Here is a 9,451-nt window from a genome sequence, read left to right on the forward strand (position 1 = left end):
AGGGGTTACAATTACATGGGCAAGATAATGAGTACATTTCTTATCAAGCATTGTTGCCTCCTCCTTTGTTTCCCCTTCCCATCCCTTCCCATCTCCCCCCCCATGAAAGTTGTAAAGTTTGTTTCGACATAACGACTTGTACATAACATTTTCCATAGTAAAAAACAAAATGACCTTTATTTACTCCAATGCCTAAAGAAGCATCAATTCCTTAGTTTGTTTTCCAAAGCCTTTATTAAAGTCTACAATTATAAACTAAGTTAAGGCCAGGCACCGGTGGCTCGTGCCTGTAATCCTAGCTACTCAAGAGGCTGAGATCTGAGGATCACAGTTTAAAGCCCGCCTGAGCAGGAAAGTTTGTGAAACTTATCTCCAATGAACCAACAGAAAACCGGAAGTGATGCTATGGCTGACATGGTAGAGTGCTAGCCTTGAGCTGAAGAGTACAGGGACAGTGCCCAGGCCCAGAGTTCAAGCCCCACTACCAACTAAATCAATCAATCAATCAACAAACTAGTTTAAGAATTCCATCTGCCAAAATGTCTTGCCCTTTCCTCTCTATCTTTACTTGTACAAATCAATCCAGTCCCATACTGAATGCCACTCGTCCCATAAAGACTATTTTCATTGCTCTCTTATGAGAAATTATATCTATTCGCATCCTACTATTTGTTTAAGTATTTATTAAATGATTACCTTAATAATATTCACAAGCTCAGGGCATTGGCTCACATATGTAATTCAAGTTACCCAGCAGACTGAGATTGGGAGTTGAGGCCATTCTGGCCAAAGAGGTAGAGACCCCATCTCAATCAATACAAAGCATGCTTTTGTCTTCCCAGTTTCCCAGGCAAAATCTAAGACCTTAGTTGAAAAATAATAAAAGCAAAAAGGTCTAGGGACATGGCTTAAGTGGTAGAGTGCCTGCCTAGCAAATTCAGAGTCCTGAAGTCAACCCCAAACACTGTGGTTCAGTGTCAAGATATTAGACATATTAATACTGTGATTTGGTCTTGAAGCATTATAAAAACTGGAATGTAGTTCCAAATTATATATAGCTGGAATTAACTTTTAACCAAGGCTTTGAATGATGGAGGAGAAACATGATAGTGTCAATAAGCATTTACTAGGTGTCCATCAAAACCTGATATTACTCAAACACTAGTCATAATCATTTGCACAACAGTTCTGATACTTCAGAACTTTGAAACTATTTGCCAAAATAGATGCAAATGGAACAGACAACAAAAGCACTCAGAGTTAAAGACTAATTACATTTGATATGAGATACTTTCTCCCAAAACAATGTTAAGTTGGAAAAAACAACAGAATGATGAACATAAAATGTAAAGGACATGTAAAATGATATACATTTTTACTATCTCTAAAAGTGTACAATGAGTATCTATTAATCAGCAATATAGATTATTTAAAAGTGATTATTAAAAAATAAATTACTTGAAAACATTACAAGAAGAAATAGGAGAAACTCTAGGGATCCTTGGCACAAGCCAAAAATTTCTTAATAAAGACCTAGGAACACAACAAATTAAAGAAAGGTTGAACAAATGGGATTGCGTGAAAGTGCAGAGCTTCTGCATGGCAAAGGACATAGCTAGAAAGATCAATAGAAAGCCCACGGATTGGGAGAAGATCTTTATTACCCAAAGGACAAGGGTCTCATATCTAAAATATACTTAGAACTCAAGAAATTAAATCCCCCAACAACAAATCCTCCAAGAAACAGCTGCCTGATTAATAAGTGGGCTAAAGACTTAAAGAGAGACTTCTCTGAAAAGGAAATAAGAATGGCCAACAGATACATGAAGAAATTCTCAAGTTCTCTAGCCATAAAAGAAATGCAAATCAAAATAACATTGAGATTCCATCTCACCCCAGTTAGAATGGCTATAATCAAGAACTCTAATAACAACAGATGTTGGAGGGGATGTGTACAGAAGGGAACTTTACTTCATTGTTGGTGGGAGTGTAAACTTGTTCAACCACTTTGGAAAACAGTATGGAGGTTCCTCAAAAGACTCCACATACAGCTCCCCTATGACCCAGCAATCCCATTTTTAGGTATTTACCCAAATGATCACAAACAAGGCCATACTAAAGCTACCAGCACAACTATTTTTATCGCAGCATTATTCACCATAGCTAAGATATGGAACCAACCTAGATGCCCCTCAGTAAATGAATGGATCAAGAAAATGTGGTATATATGAATTCTATGCCTCCATCAGAAAGAATGACATCGCCCCATTTGTTAGGAAATGGAAAGACTTGGAAAAATTATATTAAGTGAAGTAAGCCAGGCCCAAAGAAACATAGGTCCCATGGTTTCCCTTATCTGCAATAACTAGTATATGCTAGGACAAGCAGGAGAGGCCAAAGCTATGTACATATGACCATATAACCTGATGTTAAGCAAAATGAACCCCAAGGTAGGGACACAAGAGGTTTTATCTTTGTTGCTATTCTTTTTAATGTACTATGTACTTATAAGGTACTGTGATTTTTTTTTGTTTCTTTGTATGTTCTTCCCCCATAGTACAACCCCTGTTGTCACTGTATTTGATTCCGGTATCTTGCATCTTGAATATACATTTTTCTAATTTGGGGAGGGGAAGGGAAATTAAATTCTGAAATAAGGATAATGGTTGACCCATTGTAACAATGAGATGTACAAGACAGTATGTTGAAATCGAACTTTACAACTTTGTGGGGGAGGGAAAGTGGAGGGAGGGAGGAGTTGAGGAGGTGGGGAGGAAGAAAGGGATGTTAGGGGAAAAATAAAGGAGGGGGTAACAATGATCGATAAGAAATGGACTCATTACCTTTCTCTTGTAATTGTAACCCCTCTGTACAATATCTTTACAATACAAAATATATATTAAAAACAAAAAAATTACTATGTCATGCCTTATATCAAATGGACTGAATGGCCTGAAATGAAAAAACCGTAAATGTAGTAGAAGAACATGTAGGCAAATTTTAAAGTTATACCAGGATGAAAAAGATCTAAGATGCCAAATGACCTAGATGCTATAAAATAAATTACTAATTATTTGACTATATAATCCAAGAACTGCAAAATAAAAAGTAATTACCAACAAATTAAAAGGCAAACTAAAAAAATAGCAATATATACTATGTACAAAGAACTAGGTCCTTTATGATACAATGTGCTCCATATATCAATATAATTAAGATTTCATAAACTCAATTAAATATTAAGCAATAGGTAAGTTTACATAATTCACTAAAAAGGGCACAAATTTTCTAAGAAATGTGAAAGTTAAACCAGATCACAATATATCAAAATAAAGAAAATAATAATTTCCCTTCTTTTTCTTTTCATTATTATCTTTAAGTGGTTGTGCAAATCAAAATAGCTATTTAACAAAGTAGTTTATAAATACAATATATCTTGATCAATGTCACCACTTTCAACATTCTTGTCCATCCCTCCCCTATCTACCCTTTCTTTCATACTTCTTAATTTTGTAAGATACACCCTGAATTCTTGACTGCGTTCTCCCCCTCTTTTCCTCTTCATTCCTCAATCTCTTTTCCCTTGACTCTACCCCACCCCTTTCAAGTACCTACTTCCTGGGGTTTTATTTTTCCCAAACCTTGATTTTGCCTTTCTAAGGAATTATACTCTTTGAGATCTCCCATGAATCTACCATATTTCAGTTAATATATTTGTATATACTTGCATACCTTCCAATGTTTTTACTTATAAGTTCATAAGCTAAATCTAGCTTCCACATATAAGGGAAAATATGCATCCTTAGTCTTTCTGGGCCTGACTTACTTCACTTAACATAATTTTTCCAGGTCTTTCCATTTCTTTACAAATGATACAATGTTATTCTTTCTAATAAAAACATTTCAGTAACATGTTTTAGTGCAAGTATATAGGAAAATGCCCCCAATTACTTACATTACTGGTGGGACTAATAATTATTTTTATCTCAATGGAGGTAATATGATGATTTCTATCAAAATTTAAAATGCACCTATCCTCTGACCTATAATTTTTCTTTTGGGGGATTTAACCTGTAAACATACTCTCACATATGCAAAAAGACTTTTACAAAGAGAACACTATTTAAAATAGTAAAGAATCGGAACTCTTCTAGATGACCATTACTAAATCATGCTTTAGCCATACGATGAATCAAATATTCACACTTATACTAATATTAAGTACCTTCAAATTTATAGTATATTTAAAATAGGTTGGGAAATGTGTATCACATATGTTATTTGTTGTATTGTACAAATTCTTAGACTATATTTGAAAAAAAAGAAACATAGTTGTTACTTCTCTAGGGAAGAAAATTGAATAGCTACAATTAAAATACAAATAAACTTTTAACTTTTTTAAAATTTTTCTGAAATTTGTTTTAATTTTATATTTTTACTGTCCAAATTTTGCAAAATTACTCATTATAATTGTTTTTAAATAATAAAAGTTAAAAGATCACAAAAAGTAGATCTAGGAGAGAATAATGGCTCAAAATATCCATGTGGTAACAAGCTTTGTATTTATATAGGAGAGTTTAACTCTGAAAATGGAGGGTATTGCTCATTAATTCCTTGAAATAATGGAAAGAATGTTAATCTATCATATATAATTTAGGAAAGTTCAACAGAGATTATCTGAGAGTATCTATGGAATGAGGGAAGATGAAAACACAGTCTTACAAATGTAAGTAATATTCCATAAGATTGGTGGATGGAAATATTAAAAACCTAGAAAGTTACACTGTACCTTATAAAGGAATAAAAGTATGCTATCTGACAAGACCTCATAATATTAATAACACTGAGGTATGAGAATAGCCATCAAAGGGTTTTTATTGTAAAACTGCTGTACAGAGGGGTTAGAGTTACATGAGTACACTTCTTCCTCCTTCATCAAAGGGTTTACATTAAAAATTCAGCTTTCTGAGTTGGACACTGTTGGCTCATGCCTGTAATCCTAGCTATTCAGGAGGTTAAGATTGAGGGGAATCTCAGTTCCAAGGCCAGCCTGCGCAGAAAAAAAAAAAGCCCACAAAACTCCATTTCAAATTAAAGTAGCTGGCACACATATGCCATCCCAACTAGGATAGGAGGTTTAAAATTGGTGGATCACAGCTTTTACATGCACCCAGGCAGGAAACAAGACCCTGTCTCACAAATAACTAGCACAAAAGGGGGTCTGGAGACATGGTTTAGTGGTAAAGAACCTACCAAGCAAGTATGAAGCTTTGAGTTTAAATAATAGAACTGCAAAAGAAATCAGTTTTCTACCACATTAAGCATAGCCAGAATTTTTTAAAAAGGATTTAGCTTTTTGCTGTATTAAACATAAGTATAATCTGATTAGAAACTTTGGTCCCATTTTTTATCCAGGCCTTGTGTCTATAAAAAACAGGCAGTCTTACCATCAGACATGTCATAGAATTTGTGACTACTCTTTACCCCTCGAAATTAACTTGGATGCATACACACACATACTTCATAAACATACACGTGTTTGTGTGCATGCATGTGTGCATGCATGTGCACACACAGACACACACACACACACACCACAGCTCAATACAAAGCTCTCTCTTTTTTGTTGTTTTTGTTTCTCATTGCTTTTCTGCTCTCCTGACCCCTAACGCTATGTAGATGAGTCATCTGGCAACATCTTTGAATTTAACCTTTGCTATTTATGATGTCTGCTTCGCTACCATGCCCACCCATGCTTCCTCAGGGGTAAACCAAAAGAAGCCTGGGGTCAATCAGAACCATGCTCATCAATTAAAGAATACAGAAAAGATTTAGGGAGATTTACTTAAATAATGGAATTAAGTATTACTCGAGATACAATGGCTTCTCTAACATGAAGAGTGGGAAGGCAGCTAATAACAAGTATTAAGTAGAGTCACACAGAAAAAGAGAGACACAAAAATGATCAAACAAAGCAAATTCCCTTGCAGAGGCTACTAAGAAGGTTTTGAGGCAGGGTGTTGTTTACAAGTGCAAGAAAGTACAGATTAAACTATAGTCCCTCTGGGGCCCACGGTAAATGAATTAAGAGAGCTGGCCTCATGAGAACATAGAATAAGTGTATATGTTGACATACATATTCCAAAAACAAATCATTTGTAACATTAATTGCATCCTGTCTACATTTAACATGTCAACGACATTGTTTCCACCACTCTTTTCTTTTATTGCGAAAATACCATACAGAGGGGTTACAATTAACATGGGCAAGGTAATGAGTACATTTCTTATCAAGCATTGTTGCCTCTTCCACCACTCTTTTTTTCATTTTCATTCCTGAGTAGGTTGAAGCAATCACTTAGCAGTCTTGACAATGTCTGTCCTGACACCTAGTGGATGATTACAGGATACCACAGTAACTATACTATTCCTCTCCTAGGTCTCATCTCCCCTCCCTATTTCTCCCCGACTCCTTATCCTCTCTCCCTCCATTTCTCCATTCCGTTCCCCCCCCCCCGCCACACACACACACACACACACACACACACACACACACACACACACTATTTTATTATTTCAGGATACACATTGTTTAGTCACTGACCCAAACTTCAATGTTATGGCAGCATTTCCTTATTTTGTATCAATGTTCAGCGTATGATGACGAATTAAAATTTTAGGACATTCCTTGGGGTAGAAGTAATGCTCTACAGGAGAACATGACCTTTGGCCCCTAGATCTGTTGTAGTTTTTTATTTATACTGGTATTATACTAGGGTTCAAGAAATATGAGCTTGGGGTTGGAAGCATGGCTCAGTTGGTATAGCACTAGCCAATGAGAGAAAGCATCCAGTATTGAGTTCAAGTTCTGGTCAGAGACTTTTAAAAAGGAAAGAAATATGAGTATGTTTTCTTAATCTCTCCCAATTAACTGGGCACTTTTATGGAGTATATGGGCAACACATAAACAAGTGGAATTGCTTCCCAACTCTCAATTTCTCTCCTATTTGTCCCAATCTCTATTGAATAATTGGCAACTTGGATTGTATATTCTTATGGTATATAATGATATCTTTCCCTTAATATTTCTTGATTTCTGAATTTGAAGGACAAAAAGGTAGGCTATGAAAAGGCATTTGTTCCACAAATGGGATATGACAGTATATAAATAACATTAGAAAGTAGATATTATTAAACCATAATGCAAATAATAAAACATCCTACATGAGATCCTTTCCTGCAAATGTATTTTTGTTAAGCAGGAGAAAGAAACAGGCAGACAGAATGCCTGAATTCCCAGGGCTTAAAATTCTGGAGGGTACCAGGAGCACCCACCAATAACATCTTCCTCATAGAGTATATAGATAGCTGACAAGTGGGGAAATGGGCTTAAGATCTTCTAAATATTATGAGAAATATAAAAACATTTTTCTCCAAAAGTAGTGACTCTGGAGACAAAAGATATGACATTTGGGCTGGGAAGGTGGCTCAGTGGTAGAGCGCTTGCCTTGCATGCCTGAGGCCCTGGGTTCGATTCCTCAGCACCACATAAGAAAAAAAGCCAGAAGTGGCGCTGTGGCTCAAATGGTAGAGCGCTAGCCTTGAGCTGAAGAGCTGAGGGACAGCGCCCAGGCCCAGAGTTCAGGCCCCACGACCGGACCCAAAAAAAAAAAAAAGATATGACATTTATTTGTCCCTCATGGAAGCTCCTTTCACAAGATTCTCCCCTCCCTTATATACCTTTTGTGTTGGTGGTGGTGGTTGTGGAGCCTGAACTCTGGGCCTGGACACTATCCCTCAACTCTTCAGCTCAAGGCAAGCGCTCTTCCACTTGAGCCAAAGTGCCACTTCCAGCTTTTTCTGCTTATGTGGTGCTCAGGAATCAAACCCAGGGCCTCATGCATGCAAACCAAGCACTCTACCACTGAGCCACCTTCCCAGCCCCAGCAGCATTAGGATAAAAAATTAGCATTGGTCCATCCCTTCAACCAAAAGGAAAAGAAGTGTGGATCACTGTGTCCACATAGAAGAGATTGTGGCAGAATGGAAACCAAGAAGACCAAGACCAAGATCTTGTTGTTTAAAAAATAAGAAGACATTTCCTGACACCAGTGGCTCACGCTTGTAATCCTAGCTATTCAGGGGGCTGAGATCTGAGGATCACAGTTCAAAGCCAGCTAAGGCAGAAAAGTCTGTGAGATTCTTGTTACCAATAAAGTACTCAAAAAAACAAAAACAAAACCAAAGTGAAGTTGTGGCTCAAATGGTAGAGTGGTAGCTTTGAGCAAAAAATGCCCAGTCAGTGCTCAGGCCTTGAGCAAAAAAGCTCAGGCCATAAGTTCAAGCCCCAGGACACACACACACACACACACACACACAGAGAGAGAGAGAGAGAGAGAGAGAGAGAGATGGAGGGAGGGAGGGAGGGAGGGGGTCAATTTCTGAAGAATAGGAAGCTCTTCTTTAACAGAGCTTTGGAAAACTCTAATCAAAACAAAAGCTGTCATCCCTGCTGAAGTGAGGTCACTGTAGAAATGGAAGAACAATATGGAAAGGGGAACATTTTGCTCTTTCTTTGACATGACTAGTAAATAAGTGTCACAATGGTCTGAAAAGCAGTATTTCCTCCCCAAAGTCTAATGGGTCACAGCCTACTAAACATCAAGAAACCATTTAGTAACTCCAAAAGAGAACTCTCCATTTTGTACAGTCTGAAAGATTTTGAGACCCCATTTGGGACCTGCATTCTGGAATCATTTAAATGAGTAAATAGTAGTTTCAAGTATCCAACTCTTTCATAGGCCAACAGCCAGTCTCCTTAATGTGAGAAATCATTGATACAATGTAGGTAGCTTATACTACATTCTACATGATGGCATTCATTATTCAACAAACAATTACTAACACCTCTACAGCCCAGGAATGATGCTAAGACTTTAGGCAAAAAAAAAAAGATGAACAAATTCTGGCAGGGGAATACTTTCCAAGGAGAGAAAAACATATATCCACAAATACAGTAAAAAATGATAAATGCTATAAAAATAAATATGAACAAGGTGCTATACAATGTCAGATCATGCAACCCTTATTTCTACTTTGGGAGAAAAGAAAAGAAACAAGAGAAAGCTCAGCTCAGGAGAAACTTTGAAAGGTGGGAGTACATGAACTGTGAATAAGGATTATTTCCTTTATTACTTCACCTACTTCAGTAGATGTAATTCTGGCTTAGCTCTATTACCTGGATCACTATTCTACCCACATAGGCTTAGAACATTCAGTTCACCACCTTTTAGTGTGTTCCCATCTGCTGACTCTTATTGCCAGCATCTCTGGCTCTCATCCAGCAACTACTTCTCTTATCTATTTCTGTAACTTAAAATCACCTGTTGTACCCATAATTCTTTGGCATATTACCATGATGCATGATACAAGCTGCTCAGTCTCTTCAAAC

This window comes from Dipodomys ordii, unplaced genomic scaffold, assembly GCF_000151885.1.
Source record: "Dipodomys ordii isolate 6190 unplaced genomic scaffold, Dord_2.0 Scaffold47, whole genome shotgun sequence".
Classification (NCBI taxonomy): Eukaryota; Metazoa; Chordata; class Mammalia; order Rodentia; family Heteromyidae; genus Dipodomys; species Dipodomys ordii.